The sequence below is a fragment of the Capsicum annuum genome, chromosome 12, assembly GCF_002878395.1.
Source record: "Capsicum annuum cultivar UCD-10X-F1 chromosome 12, UCD10Xv1.1, whole genome shotgun sequence".
In the NCBI taxonomy this organism is placed as follows: domain Eukaryota; kingdom Viridiplantae; phylum Streptophyta; class Magnoliopsida; order Solanales; family Solanaceae; genus Capsicum; species Capsicum annuum.
Window position 1 is genome coordinate 165416130 of NC_061122.1, and position 22290 is coordinate 165438419.

The 22290-nt window shown below is 35.7% G+C and overlaps 1 pseudogene; it reads right to left on the reverse strand.

Annotated features, from left to right (window-relative positions):
* Positions 1 to 10364: 10364 nt before the first annotated feature.
* Positions 10365 to 22290, reverse strand: part of LOC124889684 — a 34426-nt pseudogene continuing 22500 nt past the window's right edge.

The following is a 22290-nucleotide window of genomic DNA, read 5'->3' on the forward strand; positions in this document are numbered from 1 at the left end:
CTCATCCTAAAAAGTCCTCCAAAAGTTTGAAATGAATGTAGAACCTCAATCTGGAATACTAGACTCTAGCAAACCAGTGGTCACACAATCTTATGAATATAGATATGGGCTAGACTCTGGGCACAAAAATAGACCTGTACAGGATTTAAATACACAAACGTGGTCAATCGATCCACAATGATCCAAACACTATTAGATCCATGGGAAGTTAAAGGCAACCGTGTCACAAAATCCATAGTGATCCATTCCTACTTCCACTCGAGAATGGGTAATCTCTGAAGCAATCCATCAGGTATCAAATGCTTGGCCTTCACCTGCTAACAAAAAAGGCAACAAGCTATAAAATCCGCTACATCCTTTCTCATACCAAGCCATCACTAATACTTTCTCAAATAATGATACATCTTAGTCACTCCCATATGGATGAACATCTGGAACAATGGACCCCCTCGAAAGTCAATCTAATCTATTCACCCACTCTCGACACACAAACTCGGCCTCCAATCTGCAAAACTCCATCTGAATCAAGTGAGGCTTCCTTCGCCTCGCCGATAAACAACCTATGTTAAATCATTCTCAATCCCACATCATTAAACTGGTGAGCTCGAATCTGTTTCATCAAAGAAAACCTAGCCTCAAAAAATGCCAAAACACAACCAAGTGATGAAATATCAAGACTAACCATCTGGCTTGCTAAAGACTAAACCTCTAAGTATAAAGGCCTCTCCTTGGTCAAAAGATATTTCAAGCTACTCATGCTAGTTCACTTCTGTCTTAAGGCATCTACAACCACATTAGCTTCCCCAAATGATAGAGAATAGTCTAGTCATAATCCTTAAGAACCTCAAGCCAACAATGCTGCTTTACATTAAGATCTCATTGGGTAAAGAAGTACCAAAGGCTATGAAGATCAGAGAACACCTTACAACGGACTCCATAAAAGTAGTACCTCTACAAAATTAAAGAAAATACAATCACGTACAACTCCAAATCAAAGGTAGGGTAATGTCTCTCAAGGGGCTTCAACTGATGAGAAGCATACACATTTACCTTCCCCTCCCACATCAACACAACACCTAACCAAATACCTAAAGCATCACAAAAGATTGTAAAACCATGCCTTCTGTGAGCAAAGTCAAGATAGGAGCTGAAGTCAACAAATCGTTGATCTCTTAGAAGCTCACCTTAGTACCATTAGTCCATTAGAAAGAACTTTTCTTCTGAGTCAACTTGGTCAACGGAGCCTCAATGTGTGAGAAACCCCCAACAAAATACCAATAATAACATACCAAGCCAACAAAACTCCAAATCTAGATGGGCAAAGTATATGTAGCCCAATTGCAAAATGTTGAAATTTTGGCTAAATCAACTATAATACCCTCTTTATTTAACATATGACCCAAGAAAGAAATAGAATCCAACAAAAACTTACACTTAGAGAACTTGGCATACTACTTCTTATCTCTCTATCACTGAAGCATGATCCGTAAATTCTCCTCATACCCAGCCTCACTCTTTGAATACCCCAAGATATTATCTATAAATACAATAATAAAGGAGTCAAGATACGATCGAAACACCCAGTTCATTAACTATATGAATAAGGATGGGCATTGGTAAACCCAAAGGACATGACCAAAAACTCATAATAACCAAACAAGTTTAACAAGTAGTCTTTGAAATATATAAAGCTCTAATCTCCACTAGTGATAACCGGATCTCAAATCAATCTTCAAAAACACTACAATAACCTAAAACTGATCATATAAATCATTAATACGAGGAAGAGGATACTTATTCTTAACTGTCACCTTGTTCAACTATCGATAATCCATAAATATATGCATAGACCCATCCTTCTTCTTCACAAATAAGACAGGCACACCCCAAGGTGATACAGTAGGTCAGATAAAATCCCATATCCAGCAATCCCTACAACTGATCCTTCAATTCCTTCAACTCGGCTAGGGCCATCCTATTAAGAGAAACCAAAATAGGCTTAGTGTCCAGATCAACATCAATAGAAAAATAAATATAATGATTCGGAGGCATACCAAGAAAATACATAGGGAAAATATCCATAAACTCATAAACTACACGAACAGAATCTAGACAAGCAAATGAAACAACACTAGTATCACAAATATGAGCCAAGTAAGATAAACCTCTCAACGAATATACAAGCCTTAGATGTAATCCTTTTCAGTCTTGAATGAAGCACACCCTTCCAAGCTATTATCAGCATACCCGATGAAGCTAAAGTCATGGTCTTAGCAAAACAATGTAGGAAAGCATATTATGAAGCCAACTAATCCATACCCAAAATAAAATCAAAATCAACCCTATCTATCAAAGCAAATCTACCCAAGTCTCACGCCAAGAAAAAGATACAAATAAAATTGGTACACCAGATACACGACTAAAGAATCTCCTGTCGGGGTAGATACATAGCAAGAGGCTAACTAACAGAATGAAAACCTAAAGCAAAATATGGAAACATATAGGATAAATTAGACCTTAGATCAAAAACACAAATGTAAATTTAAGACAAATAGAGATGATACCTATGATAACAACTTCAGAGGCCTCTACCTTTAGTCTAGCTGGTATAGCATAGCATTGTCTGCGACCACTAACTGGTTGAGTAACCTCATGACCTCAACACAGAATCCACTGCCTCTACCCCTCATACCTCGAGTAGAACCACTACCTCTTATAACTAAAATAGAAGTAGCTCTAATCTCACAGTGGGGACAGCCTTTTGGAAAATGGCAAATCTCATCATATACAAAGCAACCGCTATGGACCGACTCAACCGAAGAAGGTACCATTAGGCCCAGATGGCTACAATGAACAGCTAGACCAGAATATCTACTACCAAAACTCTATAAGTTTTACTACACCGGTCTACCATGATACCCATACAAGCCTCTAGATAGGAACTAGAACTAAAACTGTACCCCTAATATGCTAAACTTGAGGATCAAAGGAGAGTCCCCTAGCACTCCTCCTAGATAGGGTTGATCCATAGGCCTGTCTAGTCGCTAGAGCCCATCCACGAGTCGAGGCTCACTTTTAGGGTAAAGGCTCTACATCTCTACTCTTATGTGACCTAGTCGACACCATCTACACCAAAAGAGTAAAACACAACATAGATTACAAAGTATAAAATAAATTTCCATAATAAGGGAAAAAAGGAAGGAGGTTTCCTATGGGCATCCTATAGCCACTCAAAAATAGATACAGACATCAATGTACTAATCTGCAACACTTATTAGACATCCCATTATTACACCGTTGAGACCACTAAACCTAGTTGCTCTAATACTGATTGTCCTAACCAAAAAATAATGGTCATGATGGAACTTGTTGTGGCGAACCTTGACAAGTAAGCCTATCACACAAACACATACAAAAGTAGAAAAGGACAAACAAAACCAAGGCAAGGCTTCTAGAATGAAGCTGAATGCTATAATATCACAAGTGTAGAAATAAATAAACCTAAGTTCCATATATTTCCAAAACCTAGTGCCGATGGTGTAAGAACTATTAATGCCATCTGAGAATCCGATAACAAGAAAATAAATTAGGATACAACATTGTCTCTAAAATACAATAAAGACATATACTTATATAGATAAGATAGAAGTGACATTGGAATACCTGAAATCAACACTACCTTGATAGCTCCAATAGTCGCCCAAACAAACTAGGCTGGGGAGAACTTGAACTAGGACCTACACCAAAAAGCTAAAATAGGCATGAGTACGGTCTACTTATGCTAAGTATGTATCATAGTATGATCGAGCAAAGTAGATATTAAAACATACAAAATACAAATAAAGGGAACGCCACATAAAATCAAAAAATATCCCACATTGGTAGCCCACACTACTTGCACTAACAGTTCTATAATATTAATATTTAATATAACAAACCACCTGATAAGAACACAAATATACATTTATACCATATATGAGCAAAGAAACAAGGTGAATAGCATATACGATAACATAAAGTACAAGTAAGAGATGATAGAACAATGTATAAGTCATAACTCAAAATGGAACATGCAATCAGATCACAACAATATTAAAGTAAATACTATAAATATGATAATTATGATGATGATGTAATGTACGAGGTCTCCGCACAACCTCGAGGCCACCACCCACCCTCTGAGACTATTGCATGATCTCTATATACAACTATGGAGCTAAAGCTAAAAGATGCAGGACCCATGGAGGGAAGATTCATCAACCCATGTACAATCCATATATCACATCTCCTCCTTGGCACATCCCTTGGAGAGGATTTTATAAGAAGTCATAATATTTCCCCCTGGTACATCACTCATGTAGGGTTTTCGTAACTATTGCTAGTATTTCTAAGTATTTCCATGCTAGTACAATTTGTTTCATAAATGAGTAAGATATGATGATGTAATGCTCACAACCAACCATAATTATATTTAATATTTTAAATCATTTATGAATTTCGACATGATTCATATTACAATAGAGTATCAATACATCACCATACACATTTGGTACCACAATAGCTTTTAAACAATGAAACACAATTATTTGCATATATATAGGCTATCAACATCACATAAGACCCCTCATAATCACATAACACATTATATACTAAATTCGTCATATAATATCACATAAAGGTCCCCACATGGTCTCAACACTATAAGATAGACATTTTTCAAGCTTAGTCTCCACACCGTTAAAATAAATTTTTTTACAAATTAATTACCCAGCCATGTCTGGAAGATTTAAGCCATAACCTACCTTGAATGCCAAAATTGGTCTGCTATACTTTGATCCTAAATCCCTTCTCCTCAAAATAGACCAAAATAAATTAAAAAATAAGGATATAGAATCTATGCATCAATACAAAGCGAACAACACCCATAATACCTAGTTTGAAGTTGTAGTTAAAATGGATCCCCGAAATGGGTTTTTCCAAAAAAGAGCAAAATCATAACATTATTTCAAAATTATGTTTCCAAGGATTTTAGGAGGCTAGGATGAAAGTTCAAGCAAAAATGAGTTAAAATGAGATTCAAATCAAAGAATAACCATTTTTAATCTTTATACGATACGATCTTTGAGATCCATTTTAAAATCAAGATTTGAAGTTGTTTTGAAGATGAAATTGAGGAAAAACTAGTAACTATAGGATTAGGAAAATTATTAAATATTAGAGTTCTAAATTAGGGCTTAATTTGAAGAAACACAATTTTGGCCTTCGAGCCAAAATCTCCTATTTCCACTTTCAAATTTGAATTAAAACAAGAATGTACTATTTAAGATGGACGAAATTAGTTGAAATGGGTATAATCTATCTTACCCAATCTTAAAAATGGAGAAAGTTTCTCAAAACCATGAAACCCTAAGCTCCAAGCCTCAAAAATGATATAAAATGATGAAACCAGTTATATATATAACTAGGTTTTATGATTGACTCCTCGGGTCGCGATCACGATACCCTGACAGTCCTTGAGTTGTAATCGTGGACAAGGGTGACACTTATAGCATCATCTCTACTGGCCAGTTATGATCGTAGGTACACCAAAAAGTGGGTGTACCATATAGGGATTTAGTTCTATCCAAGTCCTCACAGGCCTCTCGAACTTCATCCAGAATATCGTGAACGCAAATAAACTATGCAACACTATCAAATTAAATGCTCCATACACTGGAGATATCAAAATTTCAAAAAAATATCATTTTCACAAGTTAAAACACAAAATTCAAAATCACAACATTCCAAACTGAGGGTCAAAATGAAATTAAAAAGTCATAAAACCACACCAACCTTAGTACCACCCTAAAATCATTGTTCCAAATCTGCTGGGGTGGTCCATTTTGCGATCCATTGCATGAATAAAAAGGAACAACTAAAATCAAATATAAGCTCTCGAAACCACCAAAACCCATAATATCACACAAAGGGAATGTCACAACCCGAGCCGGGGCCCAAGCCCTAACGAGCATCCCAAACCATAAATGCCCGAGCGCTCTTCTAAATCTGGTAATCATGCACAATATTCATATAGTATAAGAAAATTCACAAAAAACAATACATGATGGAACCATGGTCAATCTCATAAACTTGATCAATTTTAAAAGGGAAATTATGAATATTCTAAAAATGTGACAACCGTCAACAAAATCTCTAACATTACATTGACCATCATACGTCAGAGATAAATCTGGGATAAGGTCCCCAGTCGGACCATGAATTAAAATAAAATAACATTAAATGTTTCATAACTAAGCCTTTTGAAGTAAGGGAGGCTCACCAACTGCAAACTTCTGACAAGTCAATCTACTACTTAACGGGACCCTAGAACTGTGTCTTAAAATCATTACATATAGGAGTCAATATAGATGTACTGGTACATAGAGGAATCAAAAATAATGAATTTATACATATATAACATAGGTGAGAGAAATTCATAAAATATTATGCATGAAATAGTTTAAATTACATGGCCATCTCAAATGCTCTTAAAACAATCTTGTAAAACCAACTCTATGCTTTGTATTACTTCTAATCTAGGTGGTATACCCTACAACTCTAAAACTTTACGGGCTATATGGAATCTGCCGTTGACTCGATAGTCAAGGACCCAACTCAAATTTGCTAATGTGTGAGCCTATGCTAACACATTTGAAGCTTTTAACTCTAAATAATTGCAAGGTCTTGAGCAACTTTATTTATTTTTTGATTAGTTTTCTTTGATTTTTGCAGTAACAGATGAGATGCAGGGGAACCAAAAATAATGAAAGAGAAAAGGTTGAATTTTGTAGTAAATAAAGGACAAGTGTGGCTGACGACATTCATGATAAGTCGTCAGCCTGGTGATAACCTATCAAGGCCATCATCAGCTTTGACCAGAGAATAGGAGGTGAAGAAAAGATATGATAATATTTTGTGATAAGGCATCAGAATAGTGATAAGGCATTAAGGATACTGTCAGACATAGGAAAAACATGGAAGCTGAGAAGAAGTCTTGATGACATTAGTGATAAGCCGTCAAAATCCTGATAAGTAATCGTCATCGTTGTCAGCCTTAGACAGTAAGAGCAGAAAGTAAAGAGGAGCTAACTACATCCGTGACAAGTCGTCAAACTTCTGATAAGCTATAACGGATGTCGTCATCTATTCCGAGGAAAAGCTGTAACCTTGATTTTCTTTTCATAATTAGGTTAAACTATTTAAAGCTTTGTTTTAGGGTTTTCTTAATAATTATTCATTATTATTCGACACTTTGAGTTTGGAGTACATACTTTGGTATTTTCTATGTCTATTTCTAGACTTAACAACACAACTATTTAGAGAGATTAGTATCAGTGTTGGGGGATTTATCCTTTGTGATCTAATCTACGCTTCACTGAATTTTACTCATCACTATAAGTTTATCTTTCAAGTCATTAATTCAATTATGTGTTTCATCCTTTGCATCACGAGAGGCTAAACTCCATTAACCTGAATTATGGGATCTAGGGTTAGGCCTTGATAAGGTGCTAGGTATTCAAGATTCTAAAGGTAGTAGGACTTCTTGATAATTCTAACGCTTTAATTAACGTCTGTTGGTTGCAAACAGTAGAAACACCTGATTTGATTATCTTGAGAAAAAAATCAAATATAGTAGGAAGTGAATTATCAATAGGGACTCGGAAATACTTCATTTAATAATCAGCACTGTAACAAGGTTGGTTAACCTAAGGAAAAATTTGGGTAGTGAATTGAAATTCCCTAAGTTCGAAAGGATTAGGAAATTAAATTCTTAAGTTGGTCGAGAGACACTTGAGCATAACATTGATAAAGATAGCTTTTTATCCTACCCACTGTACGAATCTTAAATCACCTTTAGCACTTGTCATGTACCGTAAGCCCTAGTGAGCATAATTTTGGTTATTTCATAAACTCTTGATTACAAACATTTAAATAAAAGTGACAAACAATTATTCATGAAACATAAACCCCTTATTTCAAGAAACCTTAAACTATCAGTGAATTAAATCGCAAACGACTTGGACTCACACCTTATTCCATGTGGGATTTGACCCGAACCTAGTTGGGTATTATATTTACAAGGATCTCTTACACCCATTCAAGAGGTTAATTTGAGTGTTATCAAAAATGGCGTCGTTGCCGGGGAATACAGTTGTAAATTGAAAATTTGTGTGCGCTAATTGATTGTTAGTTAAGTTTCCTAGATTTACGTATATTTGTTATTTTTGTTTAATTTCTGGATCCTTGTTGTTTATGCCAAAAATAAGAAGTTTTAGAGAACCGTTATTACCAATAATTCCAAACCGCAGTTGATTGGGAGAATAACAGAATAGCAAGAGGCTAATAGACTGGCAGCCATAGCCAGGGCTTAGGTGAACGTAAAGAATGAGGGTCAACAAGTACATCATCCGAACCTTGGTGATGAAGACTTGGGTGATGAGGAATTACCGAATCCTCAAACCCCAAGTCAAGCAGAACAAATTGCTGCACCAGTGCAGCAAAATTTTAATAAAAACCATCCAGTCAGAGGAAAGTATGCTCAACAGCCTGTCCAATATGAGGTTGATGATGATGATGAAGGAATTGATGGAGAAGGTGCAATGGGTGTGATTATTCCTTCACCGTTGGCACCTAGAGTCATAGATTGACCTCATGGCCAAGCACTTGCTGCCAGGCAAGACTGAAAAGGTCAAAGCTATGAAATCTCAGTGCACTATGGCTACTAATGCAGATGAAGAGGCAAACTATGTGAGTAATCAGGGGGGTTTCTGAGGTAGTAGCCAAGGGAATCAAGGTTGGAACTTTTATGACAAGCCTGATTATAAAGATAGGAAGTAAGGAAACTAAAGAAGCAATAATGATAGGAGTGGTTTATATGTTCCTTCTGGAAATTGGGAAGCTGCTACAACTAACTCTGGAAATATGTCCATGGAGGACATAATGGAAAAATTATTGACGGGAGTTGAAGCTACCAACTCGGGGGTAACTACTATGAACTGTGTAATTCGAGCGTTATCAAAATAGCTCCGTTATTGGCTTATCAAAGATGTCATCAGAAGTTGATAAAGTATTGTAGGTTTTGTCAGAGGTTGACGACAATTGTGATAAGCTATAACAGTCATGACAGCTTATCAAGAAATGTCGTCACACCTGGATCCTGAAGCATGAATGATCCTTCTCAAAGGATGTGAAGCTTAAAATATTAATGTGTTTGTACTTATGCTCTTGAGGATTGACTGATGTTTTTCTATTGCTATAGGAACCTTATAATGGCACCTAAAGAAAAGAGTCCTCAACTTACCAAGAAGGATCAACAGAAAAGTATACGCCGAAAACTCATCGATGAGGAGTCTGATTATGAAGAGGAAAAACCTCTGCTCTGGAAGCAAAAAAAGAAGCAAAGCCCAACAAAACCTCCACCACCCCCACCAGTTGAGTTGGAGGATAGTGAGGATACTAAAGCAACAACAGCTCCTGAGCAGGAGGCATCTAAACATTCTGAACATGAACAGTATGAGTTTGAACATGTTAAATCTAAAGAAGAGGAACAGGAATGGTCTGAGGAGTCTAAGTCTGAGGGAACAGCAATCAGATCCCTATTGACTAAACAGCAACATGATGAAGAGTCTCCATCTTGGGGAAAGCTTATCAAGTGCATAAACTATGAAGTTCGAGACAATGCTAGATGGCAAATTCCCAAAGCAGAGGACATCTTTACTTCTAGGCTTCGCAGAACTACTAGAAGAAGAGCTAAAAGGCCAACTTAGGTACCCTGAAGTGGAACAAAAGTTCTAAGAGTACCGCATGGGATGGACCACAAAAGGGGGAGGCTCATTTTGCTCTGCACTGGTCTAGGAGTTTTACGCAAACTACCAATATCAGTTAGAAAACATGTATAGACTAGGAGAAAGAGTTGCAGACTAGCCCCTAGTGGATAGAGTTCAAGTAAGGGTTGATGTCTCAATCAGAACCATCAATAGGTTCTTGTATGGCCCCAATTTCACTCCTCAGGCCACTGCACCATCAGTCTATGCTCGAATTAAGAATCGAACAAAACAACATTCGTGATTGGCCAATATCATAGCCGAAGTAGAACCAGCATAGGTGACCAGCCCAAATGAGAGAATCTGTAAGTCCTCTTTGAGTCAAGAGGCAAAGTTTTGGTATAGTATAGTGCATATCTGTTTGATGCCCACTGATGGATATAACATTATGGGTGATGACCGAGCTATCCTAGTAGAAAGCATAGCACAAAAGCTCCCCCTAAATTTTGGGGAAATCATTGCTGATGAGATGAAGATTAGAATATCGAGAACTAACACTACTTATCTTTTTTCTTGTTTTATCATAGAATATTCCTGCTCGAAAGAATCATAACCCCATATGGTCTGATTAAAATCAACCAGTACTGAGACTTCATAGAGGTGCAGGGGTAGCAGCAGACCCTCCTGCGCACCCAACTTCTTCAGCACATGCAGGATTAGTGCCTGAGAATGAACCCAACCCCTTAGCTCCTACAGTAGCAGCAGGATTTGCAGTTTATCTAATTGATATTAGAAAAGTGGCTAAACGAGCCAAATAGAGTGAGGCACAACTACATGCCTTTGCCAAATAATTTGTTGCTGCAGTAGATAAGAGAATCAAGGCTACCATTGATTCTTTTGTGACATTGCCTGAACGGGTTACAGATTTGGAGAATTGATTTGATGCCCGAGCAAAAGAAATGTCAGGGTCTGATCTTACTAAATTCAGAGCAGCATTAGACAAGGTAAAGGCAAATGTTGGTGTGTTGCAGCAACATCAATTTATGGTGCTGACAGGTTTGACTGTGGATGAATCTAAGGAAGAAATTTCAATACTTGATCTCACTGGAGATTCACCAAAGAAAAAAGTAGAAAATGGGGGAGGAGAATGGAAAATATAAGAGAGAAGAACTGGATAGTGAGAAAGAAAGAAGAGTGAAAAAAAGGCTAAAAATAAGGCCGAAAAGGATGAATTGAAGAAAGTGAGAATAGAGTCCCTAGCAGACAACAAGAAATAGGAGGCAGCCATCCATGCTAGGGTTGTAGGTGCCTCATCTAGCAGGGCACCAACCACTACAAGGCAGGTGCTCCTGAGTGGGAGAAGACAACAGATGTTGTAATAGTAGGGTTGGAGACCCATAATCATCACGCTTGATTCACTCCAGGTATACCTTAAACCCTGATTTTTTTTAAATTTTAAGTTAAGGGTGTAGGGCAGAATGTGGTTGTAAAAATTTATGGTAGATAATTAGGAGTAATACAAGTACTTGAGGCAGTTAGCTTATTTTGTAACTTTTGAGTACCTCTATTGGTCTGATATATTATTTACTGTGTGAATTGCATCCATTTGTAACCACGGTGTATCTTTTTGTAGCATTAGTCTAGCAACTGAATAACCTTTGTTAAACAAGTGCATGAATTGGATAATTAGAAATATATGAGATACTTGTGTGCCATGTGTGTGTAAGGCCTTACTAAGTTCCCGTTCTGTGTTGAATCTAGAAATTTCCCTGTTAGTCTTGCCATGGTCATAGGATTAGAGTTAGGAAAGAATCATAGGCCCTTTTTTACTTTAGCCCACTTTAGCCAAAATGACCTTCCCTATGTGCATAACATCTTTTGATCCCTGTTTCGAGCCTAATTAGCTTATTTCTTTCTACGACACCTCTCACCTTCCTGTTTACATCACAATGAACTTATTTTGGCCCTGGTCCTCCTTGGACATTGTGCACCTTAACTTAGGAAAATAACCTAAGTTGGGGGTGGCTATCATATGGGTACGTGATGCAAAATGAGTATGAAGAGCGGAAGAATAAAAGAAAAGAACAAAAAATTGGGTGCGGTGAAAAGTAATAAGAAAAGAAAAAGTTGTGTAAATGATGATAAAAAGATTATATGATAATTGGAAAGACTGCATCCATATTGAGCTTGTGTGATCAATAAAAAAGCGAAAGAAAAGAAGGTTAACAGTTGAAACCCCAAGAGTTTAGTGTAGTGTCAAGGAGGCATAGTCACTCTAATATATCCATGAATATCATACCAGCCCTTGACCTATATTACAAACTTAAGAAAGGCCATATAGTGATCCTAACTAACCTTTTCGAAGACTTGGGTACCGAATATAAGGGAAAACCTATGGCATTTGACATGCAATGTTTGGAATTTCATTCTGAGAGTGAGTCTTGTGATTATCCCTATGTTATGTATGTGAATTTTGATATGAGTAAAAAAGGGATTCCTTTGTTATGAGGGCACACTGGGTATGTTGCTAGTCACTGACTTATTTAGATAATGTGATCTTGGTATGGCACAGTTGTTATTGCTGAATTTTTGCCACATTTTGATGCTTGTGAGTTCAATGGTTGTTCTTCAAAACATCAACAGTGAGTTTTAAATTGACTGACCTTGGAGTGGGTGAATATATTCTGAACTAATATGAGTAGTTAACTACCAGATTTTACTTTGTATTTTCTTCGTTATGTAATGGTTGCTTTAGGACAAGCAATTGTTTAAGTTCAGGGTGTTGATATGTGAGCCTATGATAACATATTTGAAGCTTTTAACTCTAAATAATTGCGAGGCCTTGAGAAACTTTAGTTGTTTTTTGATTATTTTACTATGCTTTTTGTTGTAATAGATGAGATGCAAGGGAACCAACAATAATAGAAGTGAAAAGGTTGAATTCTGAAGCAAATAAAGGACAAGTGTGGCTGATGACATTTAAGATAAGTCGTCAGCCTGGTGATAAGCTATCAAGGCCATCATTATCTTTGACCAGAGAATGGGAGTTAAAGAGAAGTTGTGACGACATTTTGTGATAAGGCGTCAGGATGGTGATAAGGCTTGAAGGATACCCTCAGACTTAGGCAGAAGATGGAAGCTGAGAAAAAGTCTTGACGACATTGGTGATAAGCCGTTAAAATTTCGATAAGCCATCGTCATCGTCATTAGCCTTAGACAACAATAGCCAAAATTGAAAAGGAGCTGACGACATCCGTGATAAGTCGTAAGACTCCTAATAAGCTATCACGGATATTGTTGTCTATTCCGAGGAAAAGTTGTAACTCTGATTTCGTTTCCATAATTAGGTTAAACTATTTAAAGCATTGTTTTAGGATTTTCTAAATAATTGTTCATTATTATTTGACACTTTGAATTTGGGGAACATACTTTGATATTTTCTCTCTCTACTTTTAGACTTAACTACACAACTATTTGGAGAGATTATTATTAGTATTAGGGGATTTGTCCTTTGTGATCTAATCTATTATTCACAGGTTTTTATTCATCATTGTAAGTTTATCTTTCAAGTCATGAATTCAATTATGTGTTTCGTTATTTGCGTCATGAGAGGCTAAACTCCATTAACCAAAATTATGGGATCTAGGGTTAGGTCTTGATAAGGTGCTAGGTATGCAACATTCAATAGGTGGTAGGATTTCTTGATAATTCTGACGCTTTAATTACCATCTATTGGTTGCAAACAGTAGACACACCTGCTTTGATTTGCTTGAGAAAGAAATCAAATATAGTAGGAAGTGGATTATCAACAGGGACTTGGAAATACTTCGTTTAATAATTAGCGCTATAACAAGGTTGGTTAACCTGAGGTAAAATCTGGGCAATGAATAAAAATTCGCTAAGTTCGAGAGGATTAGAAATAAAATGCTTAGGTAGGTGGAGAGACATTTGAGCGTAAAAACGATAAAGATAGTTTGTTATCCTATCCACCATGTGAATCTTATCACCTTTAGCATATGCCATGTACCATAAGCCCTAATGAACATAATTCTGGTTATTTCATAAACTCTTTATTACAATCATCAAAATTAAAGTGACAAACAATTATTCATGAAACTTAAACCCCCCATTTTAGGAAACCTTAAACTATCAGTGAATTAAATCGCAACCGACTTGGGTTCACATCTTATTCCTCGTGGGATTTGACCCCAACCTAGTTGGGTTTTATATTGACAACGATCTTTTACACCCATTCAAGAGTGTAATTTGAGCGTTATCATTTACCGCAAGAGTTGGAGTCTCTGTCTATGATACGATAAGGAACTAGGATAGCATATAATCCCTCTTGTGGATGTAAAGAAACATGTATAGGAAAAACATGGTTTGGGCTAGGAGTTATTCGAACTCAATCCTTCTTCGGGCAACCACCTAACCCTCTTTAAGCCTATTTTTAGCTCTTTAAGACTTGTATTCTCTTAAATCAAGTCGGAAACTCTTACTCTATTACGGCATTCATTTATATGGTATCGTCATACCATTTACTTGCAAGTAAAATCTCTAAGCCATAAAATATCATAATATAATCTCTTCTTTTAAAACATAAATTTTAGACTATCATACTTCAAACAATTCAAGAAGATTCATACTTCAAACCATTTGTCAAATTATGCAAAGAATCTCTCTTTCCAACATTTCAACAAAACATGTGGTGGTCACGTATTTTTTGACAAACCATGCAATTCTTCATTATTTATTTTCACTATTTATCATCATGTAAAACCCCCTCTCTTCAATTCAAAACTATATATAGTCAAATCATAAACAATAATAAAGATATTTGTATCATTCCTCTCAAGATGCATTCCAAATAATCCATATCTTATGAAAAGACTGGGAAATCATAGGAAGAGAGGGATTCCATATGTTTTTGCTCTCAATTAAATATTCAAACCCAATTTCATACATACATATATACAAGTACAAATAAATTTGGGGGAAAGGCCTTAAGACCAACACAATAATATCATTAAAGAATTCATAATGAAAATATATATATAATTCAAAAAAACTTCACAAATTGATGATCTCATAACATTTGAATGGTATTGAAAAAAATTGATGATCTCACAAATGCCACGTACCTTAGATTACAAGGTTTGAAGAGTAGAACTCGGATCTTGATTTGTTCCTTGGAAATCTTGGACATAGGGATTGATTTTTCCTTGCTTTCTTTTTCTTGGAGAACCCTAGGTTGATATTATTTTTTGAGACAAAATTGAATAAAAGAGGCAATTGTTGTTTCTTGGGGATGGAATTATATGTTATGGACAGATTTTGGGTGAGGGAAAGTGACCGAAATTCCACTAGACACATTAGGAACTGAAATAATACATAAAACAACTTTAAATTCGTGACGGGTTTGTAGGGGCGCAGTCGACCTCACACGTCAATATCGCGTTGGCTTACTGCCTCACACGGAAAATGCCATCACTTTTAGCTCGGTTATCGAATTTTGGCAAAATTGGTTTCGTTGGAAAGCTAATTCAATTATATACAATTTGGTAGGCCGTGAGCTGCAAAATTCTATGTGTATCAAATGTTATACGCATTCAAAGTAGACCCATGTCGAATTGAATATCCATTTTTGGATTAGTGAAAGGTTCTTCGCTTAACTTTGCTCTAGGCCATTTCTATGAACATTTTTCTCCTCATAATCACTTCATAGACTAGACGAAAGATCATGAAACATGAATCTAAACATAAACCATGGAATTAGATCCTACTTATGTATGAATGACAATTAAATTTCTAGCTTGAAAATGCAGGGCATTACATTATCTCCCCTTTGGGATCATTTATCCCCGAATGATAGGTAGGGACTTTTGAGGATCTAAAAGTATTGATTAAGGAATGTAGTCTCGCATTGAATAATTTTTCTCTACAAAGGCATCAAACGAGTTTCATGATAACCCTAAGTGAAATATGTAAGCATGAAACATGGGATAATGAGACTTTACATAGGGATGATTTTGCACGTGGGTTCTATGAGTCCTAATCATTACAACATAAGGCAGGGGTTTATTTGATGATCATAGACCAGATTTACATCGGTACAAGTCTTGAAATAAGATTTTGCAGAAAATAGGGATTGAAGCATTCTCCGCCTCTCATGATACAACAAATAGAATTAACTTAAAAGTACTACTCAGCTATGCCCCAACATTAAATAACATACTTCGTCCTTTCTATCTTATTATTCTCCCATAACATATATAACCACAAGAGTTTGAGTCCCAAAGCAAAGTGGTTTTATGTTGAAACCTAACTCAGAGTAACAAGGTTATAACTCAAGATATAGTACATGTACTCTATATCCCACTAAGAAGACTTCTTTACCTTATCACTACAATCAAACACACTCGAGAGTTAATTTAGAGACATAGGTTTGTGTTCTCAGCAACCACAACATTCAAGCCTAATCATTACTACACAACTACATGGATATCCCCTCTAAGATCAACAATTTCAATCGCTCTTACAAATATTTTTGCCTCATTCCCCCTTCTTAGCTATTTCACACAACAAAAGTTCATCTCCTTCTTTTCCCTTTCACCTATAATGTTATCTAGAGAATTCAAATTAAAAAAAAATAATTTCACCTTCAAGAATATTTACTCATCTACCTAACACATCACCATGCTTCCACAGCCACCATCATACTATCATACAAAGGGTCATTAAGTGACCCGAGCATAAATGTTATGAATGGAAGTAACACTATTAAACCATAACTTATCCTTATTGTACTACTCAAGGAGGGACATGAAATGAAGATACGATAAAATAGACACGAGGTACTTCATATATGAAATGTCTGGATCATAAGTTAAGAGTCGTTCAAAAGAAACACAATACCATATGAATTCTGAGGATAGACCACACTGAGAAAACATTGGTGAACATATCAAGATAAAATGAGGGAAAGAGACTGAATTACCCTCCTAGAACCAGAAATTGGTAAGTCAGACAAGCCACCCAATGCATTAAGAGATACGCCGCGTTTGTCCCTACCGACGCGATTATTGGCGCGATACATTAATATCGTGTTGGCCAACTATTTTGGTCATCCAAATATGCCTCAAACATCATCTAAAAAATCCAAACCTTCCCTGAGACACCCCCTTTACACCCCTGATCATGAATCAACTTAAAATATACGTCTCGGGGTCGGGAAGATCAATTTAAAAATTATGGAAGTTAATAGCTCAAAAATATGACTATGTCTTTTAATAATTAGAGAAAAAATTTAGGTTGTCAGCTCTCCATACATGCAACCAAGAGTGGCATTGAGTCGAGAATGTTATGGGGTGTTATATTACAACTTAAATAAAGATTTCCGCTTGAAGTGAATGCTCCCCATTTAAGGAACTGAGATTTCCCATGAGTTTGCATAAACTTTATCACTTTGGCTAAACCCAATATAAAATGAATCAGTGACATATAGAAACATATTTCCCTAGAACCAAGCCTGCTGAGAGACATAGATTTTAATGGATCGTGAACAACACGGAATATGGCTTGAATACATGTAAGACTGGAATACTGAGAGACATAATTTCTTCTAGTTTGGAGGTTACGTCTTAAACATTAGTCCATAGAGAACTAGAACCATAGGCATAGGAATTACTTGAACACATGACGTAGGATATTAGTAGAATAATCTCTGAAATAGAAGTAGGAGGAGTATTCTTGAGTAGGAATAAATTTATCGTGACTCCTTTTCGAAACTTGTAAGACTAAGAACATTTAGGAACTCACTTAATTCCCCATCTCCCCCTTAGATCAAAGTCAAAATCCTAGACTTACGGACATATTCCCTTATAAAGTCTATATTCACAAATCTCAACATAAAAGAGACATCACCACATACTTAAAGTCTAAACTCTCCCTGAAGAACTATACTCTGAAGGCCTCGCTTTTCGATATGGCTACGCTTAACTTTTGCCTGCCTCTATAGCCATCACTCTATAAATCCCACTCTCATAAGCGTACCCATCCACACGTCTCATCACAAAAGGGTTATCAATATATACATGAACACAAACTCCCCTCAATAATTTCTAATACGAAGACACTAAATTTTCTCTGGGTTGTTCCCCTTTAGGGACACTAATTATAATATCTTCCAAACCCCAAGGTCATTAACTTACGACTACCATTATCATGGGTATAGACACCCACACTTTTGAATACTTAATACTCTATCTTCAATTCCTTAGAATACTCGTATTACACCTACAATCACATAAACTATAATTGTACAAAATCTGTAAGACTATATCAAGGATGCATAATGCCTAGCTATTTTTCCTCAATTCAACTCTAAAAAGCACCTTACAAAAACTTCCCTAACTTCTCCATACTGCAATATTCGAGAATGAAATCTAGGTACACTTGACACTCGTACACATCACACCTTATCTAACAACATGCTACATCAGAGTTCAACTTATTCTTATCTACTCATGCTCTTATCCACAGTAATAATTTAACCACAATTCATCATTTTAACACTAGCCCTTATGTACATAAATACCTCATGATTACCACTTAAACTTTTCATAGATCATCAACCTGGGTTGTTTTTCACATCATATCAGGCTTGCTAATTACTCCACTAAATATGCATCATCAATCTCGATCTACGATTCTCACCACTGCACCCCATATCTAAAGTTCAAGCCTATTGTCTATTCTTAATTATATACCACCAGTGAAGCATGCCACATACTATATTAGTTCATCAAATTGGTAAATCAACCCAAATATTTCACTTCACTTAACTACTACCTAGAATCACAGCCCCACCATAACCTCATTATTACATCTCAAAATCCACTACATAATTTCTCACCTGAAGTACTAGTTTACTACTACTACAGAAAAGATCATCAAAGGGATAAAGTCATATGATAGGATTAGTCGACCTTAATCTTATAATATAACCTATTTCAATCTTACCAACAACTTCTACTTTCTCACATCATAGTTACTTACCCATGCATACATCACAACTATCTTTGAAATTCTATATACCGCAATGTGTCTATGCTTATAACTTATTTTCTCTTTCACGCCTTTCCATTCATAGCCTATAAGGGATTCATATAACAATCATCACCATCCACTCTAGGCTCCTTCCCTATTTTGTATAACTAATATTCATAGCTAGACACTTTCTTCATAGACTACCATACAATGTATAAATATTACTACAACACTAGTCACTTACTATAAAAAAGGCAACCCATCTTTCAATCATGGGTTATACAACAAAAACCAGCTTTTTTATGCAAAAATCACCCCCACTCAAACTTCTAAACCTGTGACTTCATACAACTAACTTATGGACTATCCTACTACCAATAGATCATAACACCTTAACATATAATACTACTCGGGTGGAAATACAGTTCCAATATTCTGCTATACATCATTACCCTTATACATAACATCAGCAATAAGGGCTTTAGTAAAGGTGTTGAACACACTCCATACTTCAGGCTCAACTGCATGATTGATGTGGATAGAGGGTATAAGCTTAAATCAGTAAAATTTAATGCCCTTATGGATTCTTCTCTAGTCCTTGTACAATTTCATAACTTTATGGATAACTCAACCAGAGAAAACTACATTATTAAAGAAGCTAGACGCTTAGACTTATATCACCTCATCAGTAAGGCATGACCCATGAAATTAGAACGAGGAAGAAACTTGGATAACTTTCTTATGGATGATTGTATAGCACGAACTAGAGTGTGAAAGAATAAGAAACAACTCTTAAATACCCAATAGCCTCCTGTTTATAAGTATGGTGCACAACATAGCCATAACTAAGACTCTACTAGACAAGATTTTGCAGATACCTTGGGACTATGAATCGTACTCTAATATAAAGTTTGTTACAACCCAAGCTGAGGCCCTAGCCATAACGAGCATCCCAAACCGTGAAGGCCCACGTGCTCTTCTAAATTTAGTAATCATGCACAATATTCATATAGTATAAAAAATTCATAAAAAAATACATGACGGAACCATGCTCAATCTCATAAACTTGTTCAATTTATAAAGGAAAATTCAGTATATTCTAAACATGTGACAACCGTCTACGAAATCCCTAACATTACATTGAGCATCATACGTCTAAGACAAATCTTGGACAAGGCCCCCAGTCAGACCATGAATCAAAATAAAATAACAATAAAAGTTTCATAACCAGGCCTTCCAAAGTAAGGGAGGCTTACCAACTACAATTTTCTGACAAGTTAATCTACTACTTAATAAGACCCGAGGACAGTGTTTCAAAATCCTTAAATATAAGGGGTCAACACAGATATACTGGTATGTAGAGAAATAAAAATAATAAATTTATACATATATAGCATAGGTGAGAGCAAGTCAAAAAATATTATGTATGAAATAGTTTAAAATACATGGTCCATCTCGAATGCTCTTAAAAAAATCTTGTAAATGCCGCTCTATTTTTTGTATTATTTCTGAGCTAGGTGGTATACCCTACAACTCTAAAACTCTATTATCTATATTGTATCTACCCTTGACTCAGCGGCCAAGCCCCCATCTTACGTTTGCTGCAAGAGTTGGCGTCTCTGTTTCTGATACGCCATAAGGAACTAGGCAAGTGAATAATCCCTCTTGGAGATGTAATGAAACCTGTATCAGCTAAACATGGTTTAGGGATAGGAGTTTTTTGAACTCAATCCTTCTTCAGGAAACCACCAAATTCTCTTTAAGCCCATTTTTAGCTCATTAAGATATATATTCTCTAAAATCAAGTCAGAATCTCTTATTCTGTTATGGCATTCATTTATATGGTATCGTCATACCATTGACTTGCAAGTTGAATCTCTAAGCCATAAAATAATATAATATAATCTCATCTTTCAAAGCATAAAGTTTAGACCACCATACTTCAAACAGTTCAAGAAGATTCATACTTCAAAATATTTGTCAAATTATGCAAAGAATCTCTTTTTCAAATATTTCAACAAAACATATGGTAGTCATATGTTTTTTGACAAACCATGCAATTCTTAATTATTTATTTTCAATATTTATCAATATGGAAAAGCCCCTCTTAAATTCAAAACCATATATAATCAAATCATAAACAATCATCAAGATATTTGTATCATGCTTCTCAAGATGCATTTGAAAAAATCCACATCATATGAAAAGATTGGGAAATCATAGCAAAAGAGGGATTCCGTATGTCCGTGCTCTCAATTAAATATTCAAACCCAATTTTATACATACATGTATATGAGTACGAATAAATTTGCAGGAAAGGCCTCAAGATAAAAACAATAATATCATTAAAGACATCATAATGCAAGATTCTGTATATAATTCCAAAACCCTTCACAAATTCATGATCTCACAACGTTTAAATGGTATTGAAATAATTTCCTGATGCCAATGTAGTTTTAGGAAAATCCCACGTACCTTAGATAACAAGGTTTGAAGCGTAGAACTTGAATCTTGATTAGTTTCTAGGATTGATCTTGAAGAAGCATCAATTGCCTCTTGAGGGATGGATTTTAGGTGAGGGAAAGTAACCATAATGCCCCTAGACCCATTAGGAACTGAAATAATGCATAAAACATCTTTAAATTTCCGTTGGGATTCTTTTTGGGGGCAGTCACCATGATGCATCATGATCGCGTTGGCTTACTGCCTCACATAGAAAATTCCATAACTTTTTGCTCAATTGTTGAATTTTGGCAAAATTTGTATCATTGGAAAGATAATTTAATTATTTACAATTTTATGGTTCTTGAGCTACAAAATTCTATGTGTATTAAAAGTTATAAACGTTTAAAGTAAACCCTTGTAGAATCGAATTTTTAATTTTGGATGAATGAAAGGTTCTTTGCGCAACTTTGCTCTAGGCTATTTCTATGAACATTTTCACCTCATAATAACTTGATATACTAGGAAAAAGATCATGAAACATGAATCTAAACATAAACCATAGAATTAGAGCTTACGTATGAACAAATGATGGTTCATTTTCAAACTCAAAACTGCAGGGCTTTATAGGGCTCCAATGTGCATTAGGAACCATGCCAATTAAGCCTGTATCCCAAAATACCATGATGCAACTATGAGGCAAAGTAAAATAGCTAAATCACACAAAAATAAAGATTTGACATATCTAATCAAATTGTAGGTCGTTACACCAATGAGGGCCAAAATAAGCATCAAAGTGCAAGCCCCATAAGGGCTAAATTAAATAAACAAAAAAAATTAAAATGTAAATTTACATCAAAATGATAAATGTAAAAATAGAGTATGAGTATGTCTATATAAAAATCAAACCATTGTTATCAAATGAAACAATATGTACAGACCATCAAATGAATTATAAGAATGCCCACTATGTCCCACCCCACTAAAAATCATTTTA